Genomic DNA, 12,500 nt, shown 5'->3' with positions numbered 1-12,500 from the left:
CCAAACTTTTGCGTCAACTTAATAAAAAAATAATAATTACCTATACACGGGCCCACACTATAAGGAAACAAGTTGACAACGAGTCTCCTTTTTTCTATTATTATTTTTCCGTTTGTATTATGTTGTAAATATTATGTAGAACTTTAGCAGCTGTTAACACTAATTGCAGTCGGTGTATGAGTGTGAGTATGAATGGCTGAATGTGGTAAGAAATGTAAAGCGCTTTGGGGCTGAGGAAATCGGACGAAAAAAAAGCAATATATAAGTCAAGTCCATTTACCATTAACTAAATAACACACCTTTGATGACATCTCCTGGTTAAATTCTAAATGGCTCAATCTTTTTATATAAAGCGTGAGTGAAATGAGTCATATGCCACGTTACGAAACACAATTATATTCATGAATGTCAAAAATACGCATTAACCAAAGAGGTTACTGACCTTGAATTGGAGGCTAAACTCCCACTTTTCCCACCGTGCCTTTGTGTCTATTTCTCTTTCATAACATGTCTTCCTTCATACTAGTATAAATCAAAGGTCCATAATGTACATTTAGGTGTTTGACTAAACCTTGTCTGTTTGTGTCTGTATATTTCTCCTATACAACCATCTTTAACGGACATTATCTCAACATTAGTTTCTTTCAATAGTCTGAACCAAAAACTTCAACTTCTAAAGCACAAAGATCAGCTAAACTTTCCATAATCATTCTGAGCACTATTATGAAGGTTATTACAGAAGGATTTGTTCATATCTTGTTCATTGCCTGATTTATGAGACATTAACTTCTTTATAACATTCTGAAAATGCATTTTTAAGACCTGTACATATTTATTTTTTATTCATAAAATGAGAAATGTCTGTATTCAAAATCTGTACTGTAAAACTTTGCACACTAATATGTTGTAAACATGAAATACAGATTTTAACTCTGGCTTTATTCTACATCTAGATTTGTCTGTTTTTTAAAGAAACGCAAATTTATAAATAATAAGTTAAATATTGCCAAATTGTGAGTAAAATCAACTGGCAAAGTCTTATGAAGTTATCTATACGTTAGAAATGTTACCCTGTTCACCTGAAATATCTCACCTTAACATTCTATTTATTCTTTATGCGAGTAGAGTCCAAGCCTACAGTAGTTTTTTTGTCAATTTTCCTCTATACTAGAAACAGGATTTGTATGGTTTTTAAAAGAGATACAAATCTTAACATAATCAGTTAGATATTCCCAAATTGTAAGTAATGAACTGGAAAATGAAGTTTCATGAAGATATTTTACCCTTTTCACCGACAATATCTCGCGTTACCATTTATTTTATTTTTCATGCGAGAATGGTCATGGTCTAAACTTAAATTTTTTGTAATTTTTTCCTCTAGAAACAGGCCAAGACTCGTGAACCTTCCCACCACAGACAGCGGGAGGAGAATGTGCACTATGTGGATGAGTACGGTCAGCCAATCACGATGCAGGATGGCAGAAGGGGGCGTGGCCAAAGGAAAAGGCGTTCTCACTGTGCTGTCGAGTGCAATGTACCGACTGAAAGACATTGGGAAGCGCTGAGAGCCATGGGACTGATGGAGGGAGACCAAGCCCAGCCAGGGTAGGTGGAGTGTGTGTGTGTGTGTGTGTGTGTGTGTGTGTGTGTGTGTGAGTGTGAGTGTGAGTGTGAGTGTGTGTGTGTGTGTGTTTGGGGCAAGGACAGAGTGATTTTACTAAGGACATAGCAACAAGCTTTGGGGTTTTGAGCAAAGCTTTTCAATTTGTTTTTTTAATATTATTTTTTGGCATTTCCAAGCTTTATTAGACAGTACAGAGTTGAAATGGGGAGACAGAGGGAGAGAGAGAGGGGGGATGACCTGCAGTAAAGGTCCACGGGTCGGATTTGAACCCGCGACCACTGCAACGAAGGCCGGAGCCAATATGGTACGCGCTCTATCCACTACACCACCGGAGCGCCCCGAGCTTTTTCCTTTTTTATTTTAGCTTTTTGGGTTAAGTATGGTGGCCCTTAGAGCTCAATGCAGTATAATTTAAGACTGGAAATACTGGCATGCCGTACACTAGTGGTAAGCAAAACATTGAATTAATATACTTTGTACTAAAATGTGGAAAATTTGACCTGGGACAATAAACAACAATACTACATTCTATTATAAATTGGTTGTAAGCTGGAAAAAGTGCTTTTGGGGTTTAGTTACACTTTACAGAAGGTTAAAGCTCCTTACAAGCTAGAATATGGTACAAGGTCACTGAGAGATCGCAATACGGAAGGTCACAGTAACCTTTGACCTCCAAAATCTATTCAGTTCATCTTTGAGTCACAGTGGCCATAAGTGCAAAGTTTGAAAAAAATCCCTCAATAAAAAAATTACTTTATTCAAGATATTCCTGTAAAAAATGACTGATGGCGATTTTTTTTTATTATTATTTCCACAAAGATATAACTTCCCTATAAAACATGACCTGTTCATTTCCTTACTCCACAGGCCTTACTATAGTCACATGACTGTTTCACCGGAACTATATTCCACCAACGGACATATGGTGATGTCGCCGGATGTGTATCCACCCAGTAGCTACCTGCACCCATCGTCCAATGAGCAGCAAGCAAGCAACTACCTGCCCAGCGTCTCATACAGCCTAGATCACCTGGACAGACTCGACTACCCGGTCAGTCAAACTATTCTGCTGTTGATGCCTAGGTGTCTATTTTCAAGTCTGGGTTTGCAAATGCATATAAATAGCCTACTGTTAAAATCACAACAAAAATTATTATCTTTTTAACAGTGGCATAAAAAGTCCCAGTCAAATGAATTCCAAAGTCAATTTCAACATTTTCAGGGGCATTTTGCTGCGAGCCATCACTCATTTTCTACCCTGATGTGCTCATTTATTTCATGTTTCACTATTTGATTTGATTCCATTTCAAATTCTTAATTTTTATAAAACGTACGTATATAAAGATATTACTCTTATTCTATGGTAGAAGAGTAAAAATGTAACCTTTGGTTTTCTTTTCCAGGGTCCTGACATGATGCCGTACCAGCCGAACTCCGAGGGTTGTCTGATCGGTTGCTACGCAGAAGAAATGGATCCCAATAATTTCCCCAGACAGGTAGATCATTTAACTTTTATTTTTTATTTTAAGATTATTTTTGGGAATTTTTTTCTTCTACAGTTTTTGGAGGGTCAAAGATTAAATGGGGTAGAGAGGGGAATGACATGCAGAGAACGACCCGGGCTGGATTCTAACCCGGGTCTGCTGTGAAGAGTACTGAGACTCTATGGGGGTATTCATTCACTTTTGAATCTAACTTAAATTCCTTGTCTTTCATTTCCCCTTCAGTCCGACTACCCCCCAGCTTGGCGTTCCGACCGTGTTTTGGGATATCTGCCGTTGAGTGAACTGGACAGCGGATTGGGATGCGGCCCGGACAGCCCCCCCCACCACCACCACAGGGGGGCGCTGTCTGAAGTCGACACAGACGCGATGTCATCACTGCCCGGCCACACCCCTTCCTCCCAAGGATCCTCCTCTTCCTCAGAATCTCTCATTTCATCTGAACCGAGCGATTCGGGCTTTCACAGCGTTAGTACCGGGACGGGGGAGCACAGGCGACTGCATAAGATCCACGCACACAATCATCTACGCTCAGGTAGACACACACACACACACACACACACACACACACACACACACACACACACACACACACACACACACACACACACACACACACACACACACACACACACACACACACACACACACACACACACACACACACACACACACACACACACACACACACACACACACACACACACACACACACACACACCAGGTTATTTCTTTGCAGTAGAATCAATACAACAACTAAAACTTTTCTTGGGCTCTTTTTTGGATTTTTTTCTGAGCTCCTGTGCCAGGGCGACACCAGTTTGTAAACGCTGCCATACTAAGACATTTTGTGGAGCTGATAGGCTTAATCAACTTTGTGTCAACTCATTTGGCGATGGCTTGAATGTATCCGGCATTCATTTATATGAAAAAGATATGCACTATAGCTTTAAAGCCATGTTTACAGGAACATTGTTTAAATCATTGAAAAAAACATCTCCACTCATAGGCCACTCCCCTCGAGAACAGAGAGGACGCTGGGATTTGGAGTCCATCCCAGAGGCAACGCTGATGACATCACCGCCGGCCTCCAGATGCACTGTGGGTAACAGCACGACCACGACAGTTCACTTCCACAGGGCAGAGAGGAGCCCCACCTTACCCCGCCACCACTCACCACGTTCCCCTAACATGGGTTAGTAAATACTCTGTCTGTCTGTCTGTCTGTCTGTCTGTCTGTCTGTCTGTCTACCCCTTCCATGGGTTAGTAAATACTTTCCTTATACTACATCTAATGCCTTTCTGTCTGTCTGCAGGGTGCCGTACTGAGCCCTGCCAGCGGAGGGCGCTGTGGTTGGAGCAGCAGCAGCAGAAGCAACATGGCGGCTCCGGCAGGATGAATGAAACTCCCTCCCGAAGTCAAACCATCACAGATCTGAGTGAAAGCCAGAGTCGACGTAGGGCCAGTCACCCAAACATGCCAGACCCACAGAGAGTCCACAGTAGCCAATCGGGAGCCAGTAACACCACGCTAGGCCCGCGGAGTAGGGCTAGTTACCCCACTACACACCTCAGCATAGACAGAAGCAGTTTGACCAATCAGGGCTCTCCGAGGAACATGTCAACCAATCAGAATTCACCACGAAATATTTCATCCAATCAGAATTCACCACGGAATAATTCTTCAACAAATCAGAGCTCTCCAAGAAGCATTCCCACCAATCAGAGCTCTCCACGGAGTAGAAGAGATTCTGATTCGCTTTCTAAGAGCCCAGGGTCCGGCTCTAGTGGGGTGTCTGCAGACTGGCGTGGAATTCAGACTCTTGGGTATCGCTCGGTTACCCCTAAAAGTGCAATAGTTCCTTTGTACAGCACACTGGCTGCCCCACCGTGTAGCCCCCACTCACTCCACTCGCCCCCCTCCCCCCGATCCAGACTGTCCAATCAGAAGTCAGTCAGGAACCAGCTGCTCCGAGCTCGGGCTTACCGATTGGCCAGAGAACGCAGTGAGGTCACAACGGACGAGGAAGTGAGAGGGGACGGCGAGAGAGGCAAGTTTGAGTTTTGTCTTTTGTTTTAATACGACAGTTGTGTTTGTGAGTGTTTGGGAAGTCAAGTAAAGTCAACAATATAGTCAAATTCTGCAATATGTTCCAGACATACAGGCTGTGTTAGAAACGGTCTACTAACGTCCTACTCATCACTAATTTTGACGTCAATTTGAGTATGTTGTGGTTGTGTAGGCTAGTTTGTGTAGGCGAAAAATGCCTGGATGAGAATTTCCAGGAAGATTTTGTGTATGGATCGATAGGCAACTTTTACTACTCAACCGCCCCAAAATTCTTTTTAAAACTATTTTTTTTAATTCTTTTATTCCTTTATTGCATCGACATGGAAGATGATCACAAACAATAAACAGTAAAAAAAAAAAAAAAGTTTCCCTAATTTAATTATTGTTGTAATAACATTTTTCTGGAAGTCCTAACATTGACAATATAGAACAAACTGTTTCGAACAAAGCCACAGAGGAATATGTTTCTCTCTTAATAAGTGTAAAATTATAAAATAAGATAAGTAGTATATAGATGATTTCTAGATGCAAAAGTTAGGTTACTTGGGTTATATTTTTGGCTTATATGCCTTCGCTGTGTATAAAAAATGCTGTGTAAATAAAATTGTATGTGATTCGATTTTATTTTATTCAGGAGTCCAGGACGAGGGAGATGACGGGCGATGGTCGGGCAGATACTGCAGTCGCACGGAGCGGCGCCGCCATCTTGCTTTGTCACGGCAACAGCGCGAGCGTCGAGGCGTGGGGGAGGAGCCTAACGCGTCACTGTCATCTCAAACCTTAATGGAACTCAGCCACAGGAAGCAGAACAGACTGCGGAACAGCAAACTGCTCGATGATTGGACGACGGTCGAAGAATTGTTAACGCACGGAACACGAGTGGAAAACGACAATCAACTGTGTCCAAGCCCGCTGCTGTCTGTCACTACTGTCTGATACACACACGCACACGCACACACACACACAATACCACAAGCTTGTTTTTTATGTGAAATCGTGCCAACAGAGCTTATGGTCCTTTATGCAGAAGAGTATTAGGGCCATGTTCAGAAAAAATAAACAAACACAGATAAACGATTAACGTCAGGCAGACCGGTGTGTAATAGTGCTGATTTGCAGTGGCATTTTAACCACCTTAGCAATGGTTTTATTCCTAAAGCAGTTACAGTTGGACACAAAGAAATATTCTAATTGCAATCATACAAGTATCAGTTTTGTGGTTTGGACCTATAAAGGATTACAAGAGGAATGGAAAAAACTGACATATATGCCCAAAGCTACAACCAACAAACTATCAAGAAATCGTGCAAAGGAACAGATATTGTGAGTATGACAATCTCGCCATCGATGGACAAACTGATTTAATCTCATTTGAGTTAAAATCAACGCTACTGCCTGTCAAGAACCTATAAATAAAGACTTATAAGACTTAGAACAATTAGTTTTTGAAGGATTGTACAAGAGAAAGGACACTAAACTCTGAACAATTGTAAAAAAAAAAAAAAAAGAAGCACTGGATGGGTTGGTCAGTTTCTTCACACACCAGATTTCCTGTGACTATACATTGTAATATCACACCATGTTGAAAAATGTCCTTGTCTCCTTCTCTGGTTTAACTGCCTTTTCATCTCTGTGTCTGTGCCATAAAATGTAAGAATCGAACATCCGAAAATGACAGAACTTGATCAAACAGCACCTAAGTCCTTCTTAAAGGTGGAGTCAGTGATTCTGGAGAACGCTTGTTGTCAAAATCCCTTTATGTCAAAATCAGTGAATATTTCCTCACGATCTGATACCTGTCCATAGCCTACTGTGTGTCTGCTTGAAAAGAATCTGCTGATAATACAAAACCTAGGCTCTGTAAACCGGTATGTAAACAAAGTGGCTATGACCGACCCGCAGCAACAATGGCATAGATACTTTGGCTCTGATAAGTTATTTGGTGTCAAGTCATTGTATTTTCGTAGCTATAAGCCTATATATAGCATTGTTGCTAGCTACTGTGTTAACATACCAGTTTACAGAGCCTAGGCTGTGTATTAACACAATGCGTTTTTCAGCACACACACACAGAACTGACAGGTAGTGGATCGCGAGGAAATATTCAATGATTTTGACAAAAAATAAATTTCGACGACAAGTTCTCCAGAATAGCTGACTCCACCTTTAAGATGCCGTTGTTCTTTTTTGGTCAACACTTTCACCAGTTTCTCTGCATGTACTGTTTTAAACTCCATGCATTCACGTAGACTCAGTTAGCCTATACGTATATATAGAAAGGTCTTACATGTAGGCTAGACATGCAGCACTTTATGTCTGATTGAGTACAGGATCATAACAACACACTGGTTACAAATATCGACATCTTTGCCAATATAGCAAAATAGTGGGAGGGCATATATGGGGAATTAGTTGTTTTTTAATTTGAAGTTGAAGTGAAAGTTTCATTTTCACATCAGGTAAGAGGTAAGAGTCTATAGAACAATTGTGGTTCGAGGTTCAAGAAACCAGAGCATTTTTTTTATTGTGTGTGAAAATGAATACCTTCAAAAATTCATGATTTGGGTGGTGGTCATTTTGGGCAAAATAATAAAATAATAATAATAATAATAATAATAATAACAATAATAACAATAATAATAATAATAATAATAATAATAATAATAATAATAATAATAATAATAATAATAATAATAATAATAATAATAATAATAATAATAATGTCTGGTTTCTTGACACTAAAATCAAATTTGTACTATAGACCCTCACCTTGAATTTGGAAGTGTAATCATAAACTTTCACATCAATTAAAATGACTGATTGTCCAGGCTCCCCACTAAAAGCCATCTTTGTCAGCAACAGGTGGCTGGATTAATGTGAAAGAAACGTGTAATCAGGGTTTAAATATCATGTTGTAATTATGTGTTATATGAAGAAACTGTATTCAATGCAACTTTGTTAAATAATAAGAAAAAAATATACTTTTATTTTCATATTCTGTCGAGAGGTTCGGAGGAAATGAAGAAAGGAAGTTGGACTTGTAAAAGGAATATATTTAAGGGTTTCTTTTTCTAAAGTGTGCGTGTGTGTGTGTGTGAGTGTGTGTGTGTGAGTGTGAGTGTGTGTGTGTGTGTGTGTGTGTGAGAGTGTGAGAGAGTGTGTGTGTGTGTGTGTGTGTGTGTGTGTGTGTGTGTGTGTGTGTGTGTGTGTGTGTGTGTGTGTGTGTGTGTGTGAGTGTGTGTGTGTTTGTGTGTTTGTGTGTGTGTGTGTGTGTGTGTGTGTGTGCGTGTGTTCATGCAAAAAAAGGGAATATAAAGTTTGATACTAACTTATTGGTAGTGTTTAGCCAAAGATATTGTGTAACTTTGGTTTGTGGACAATCTAGAAACAACTATCACTGTATGATGTAAAAAGTACATTTTATATTCATATTATTATTTTTTATAAATAGACTATTCTGTATCCTTTATTTTGCCTTTGATGGATTACTTCTGCTTTTCACCAACATCCTGCTATGCTAGTGTATGTAGATGTTAGTGTAAAATCTACTGTGAGCATAATAAAACCAGCTTTATTTCTACAGTTTGAACCTAGCATGCTAACAGCTACTAGGCATTGAACAAGCATTTCAATATATTGAAAGTGTCACAAGTGCTGAAATCATTGTCCTGTATTTATTTATTTTTTTCAACGAGTAAAGGTGCATCGTTTGTGTTTTTTTAATAACGTTTTATGATTTATTGATCCCGGAAGTTCAAATTTCAGTCAATATCTTTCCAACTTCACCGCAGTCTGGAACTGTCAAGTTTATTCACTACATGTATAAGAGGACAATACCTTTCTTTCTCACAAGATAACAGCATTTAAACATAACTGCAAAAATGGTCCGCTGCTCGAAAGTAAACAGAAAAAAATAATATTCTTGAGGTAAATGTTTAAAGCCCCTAAGAATATGTTCTTCAGATTTTGTTAATCTGGTTTTAGAATATTTGTGTTTGTTTCTTTCAGGATTGTGTGCAATAAATCAGAAGTGTATTTGCCTGAAGCTGATCTGAAGTCTGTTGTTGGTCAGCTGGACTGCACTGTTATGTTTCTGTGCTCAGGTTTGAGACTGGTGTGATGTGTAAAAGACCTACTTAACCAGTGGAAATATGAAGGTGTATTGAACTCTGAGATCGTATGTAGTATAAATGTGCAAATAATTTAGAAATTGGTTCATCCTAGCCTGAGAAAAGGCAGAAAGAGTGTTTTATGTTCTCACTGTCTAACCCTACATTTTCCCACATGTGACATCACACATGGTAAAATGTAGGATTAGGATTAACAGGACAGCTGGGCCAAGGGAAGACTGAGGGAAGAAAAACCTCATTCATTATATTATAATAGTGATTTTATAATGAATCATGAATGTTTTAAGGTATTCATTTTCACCCCCCCCCCCCTCGCCCCCCAAAAAAAAAAGTCTGGTTTCTTGACACTCAAACTGAAATTGTCCTAGGCCTATAAAGACCCTTACCATCAACATAGAAGTGAAAACTAAACTTTGGCATCAACTTGAAATTAAAACAAGACATTAACCATACACAGCCCCCCACTATTTAGCTATATTAGTAGGGGGCTATACTGTATATAGTTTTTTTAACACTTTTGTAATTTGTAATAGGCTATGTAATACTAGTAAGAGCGAGAGAGTCTGTTACATGCTGACACTTGGGCCTCAGCAGACCTGAGCTGTATACAATAAAACCTTTAGAAAACGTATATAATAATAACCATTTAGACACACACACACACACACACACACACACACACACACACACACACACACACACACACACACACACACACACACATGTGGAGGAAGCAATAGATCTGTTAATACAAATCTAGAACTATTATTCTGATCACTGACTGACAGAGAGAGACGGCCATGTTGGTTCTTCAGTGATGCTCTGTCACCGTTGTTGCCACAGTAACTGCATGTTGCTACGGCAGCTCTTGGCCTGGTCGCCATGGAGACATTTTGTGGAGTTTGAATGACGCTTGACAGTCAGCTGTGCAGAGAGCAGCAGCACATCTGTTTTTAACTAAAGATAGGATCTATTTTAATGCTGAATGGACTCCACTTACATAGCACTTTTCCCTGGTTTTTCCCATAGACCCAAAGCACTTTACATTGTTTTGTACACATCCACCCAATCACACACACATCCATACACCGATAGCAGCAGCAGCTACCACGCAGGGTGCAAGCTAACTATCAGGAGACATTTAGGGTTCAGTGTCTCTTTGCCCAGGGACACTTGGACATGTGGCGGGGAGACGGGGGATCCAACCACCGACCCTGCAACCCAGTGACCACCCTACCCGCTTCGCAAACAGCAAACATTTTTGTCATTGAAATAGATTCAGTTTGTTCTGACTGAGATTCGATGCAGCAACACAGACTACCATTTGACTGTAGTTTATTATTATGTAGTGGCCAATAGAGGGAGCCAGCGTGGCATTACTGAAGGGATAATGATGACAAGACTCCACTCATACTCACCCTGCGTCCAAATATCCTCTGTCTTTTTACTTTAAACTGCAAATGTAATTATTATTTTTTGTTATTTAATTATTATAGTCGACTCGAGTATGAACAAAAGTCGAAATATTTTTGTTATCTTTGAAAAAATATTTTATCTTTATTGTGAAAATCTCAGATGCCTGTGCAGCGTCTGTGTGTATGTGTGCAGGAGAGATAGTGTGTGTTTGTGTATAATCTGTGTGTGTGTGTTATTGAGTGACTGTGCTTGTGCAGGAGTGTGTGTGAGTATTCTAGTTCTTTGTAAGTCATACCTGCTCTGAGCCGAACAAACAAAGATGGCCTTTGTCGACTTTGGGATAGAAGTATGGAACGAGAAAAAGAGCAAAGGAAGTAAATAAAAATAGGTCACAAAAAGGCTTTTTAACAAAAGTGCCATAAAATAACAAAAATGTTTGTATGTTTAGTTTCTTCCGTATTCTATTTAAGTATTTTTTTTAAGTAGTTTGCAGTAGCCAACACGTTGAACATTCATACGCATTTGAAAAGGCATCATCCAGGTCTTACTATCACCATTACTGTGAAGAAAAATCGAGCTGGGCAAAACACAGACAGTATTTTCTTTTTTATACTGAAAATACATAAGCTGTAATTTAATTAATGCTGCAGTTGCACTTTTATTTGATCATTTATAAGAGCACTTAAGACAGTGGCGCAAAAAGTGGGTATGCACTAGGCCAGGGATTCCCAAAGTGTGGTGCGCGCACCCCTGGGGGTGCGTGAGCTGCTGCCAGGGGGTGCGCGAGATGAAAAATGTAATGGCGGTCTGATCATTACACAATCCATATTGGTCCGAGTATAAGAGGGTTTTATTTTCGCGGAAATAGGTCGTAAAAAGTCGGGTCGTGTTTTCCAGTTTGTGTTTATTTTCTTTTTTTAATAGGGTGGAACACTGGCTGTGCTCTCGGAAGCAGCCGGGGCGTTTGTGCGCTTGGAGAGAGAACGCTTTGTGTGGAGAGAAAAAAGAGGCACGGGACATCGACGAAGCCGATTCAAAGCCTCAAATCATTATGTTGCCAGTCAACGTGTCAGAGGCAGGAATCGGCAGAGCGATCAACTGTGGCTTTTTAGCTGCTGCAGTTGTGCTGAGGAGAGATTGCCAACTGCGCTGTCCTTTTACGCACCAGCACTGCTGCTGTAATGTTCAGATTTCATCATTTGCATCAAAGCTCTAATGATTTTAAGAATGAGACGCTTGATTTAAACGCTGTCCATGTGATGGTGGTGATTGTCACTTTGTGAGCTGTAAACTGAAACCAACGGAGATCTCGGAGGGCTTCCCCTCGACAATGGTAACGTGTCCCGGTTATCACTTCAGCCTTAAACCACGGCGTTGATAGCTTTCGTTTCAGCACTAGGCTATGTGATTAACTATGAGCATTAAATAAATGTTGCGTCTCAGATGCCGAGGACAGCAGCGAGGATGACCCGCTATGCACCGAACCAGAGCATAGGAGAGATGACAGCGAGAGCGATCACAGCGGGGCAGAGGAATAAAGTCTGTAGTGAACACATCAGAGTTCGGTCTATTTGCACTATCCTACTGTTTATTTGCAATGAAGAAAAGTGTTTTTTTCAATGCGTTTTTATTTTCGTACATTATTTAAATAAATAAAATGTATTGAGTTGAGGGGGGTTCGTCTTATAATCGGGGTTGTTTTATACTCGGACCAATACGGGTACAGTGTTTTTTCTCCACACAATAAAGACGTGTAA

General features: G+C 40.1%; 1 long non-coding RNA gene across 1 annotated transcript in view; it reads right to left on the bottom strand.

Moving 5' to 3' along the window:
* Positions 1 to 12,500, bottom strand: part of LOC307252801 — a 55,119-nt gene that overhangs the window by 29,730 nt on the left and 12,889 nt on the right. The gene's annotated exons all lie outside the window — the stretch shown is intronic.

The sequence above is a fragment of the Ammodytes marinus genome, assembly GCF_949987685.1.
Source record: "Ammodytes marinus genome assembly, chromosome: 7".
NCBI classification, from domain to species: domain Eukaryota; kingdom Metazoa; phylum Chordata; class Actinopteri; order Uranoscopiformes; family Ammodytidae; genus Ammodytes; species Ammodytes marinus.
This window is presented reverse-complemented; position numbering and strand designations above follow the sequence as displayed.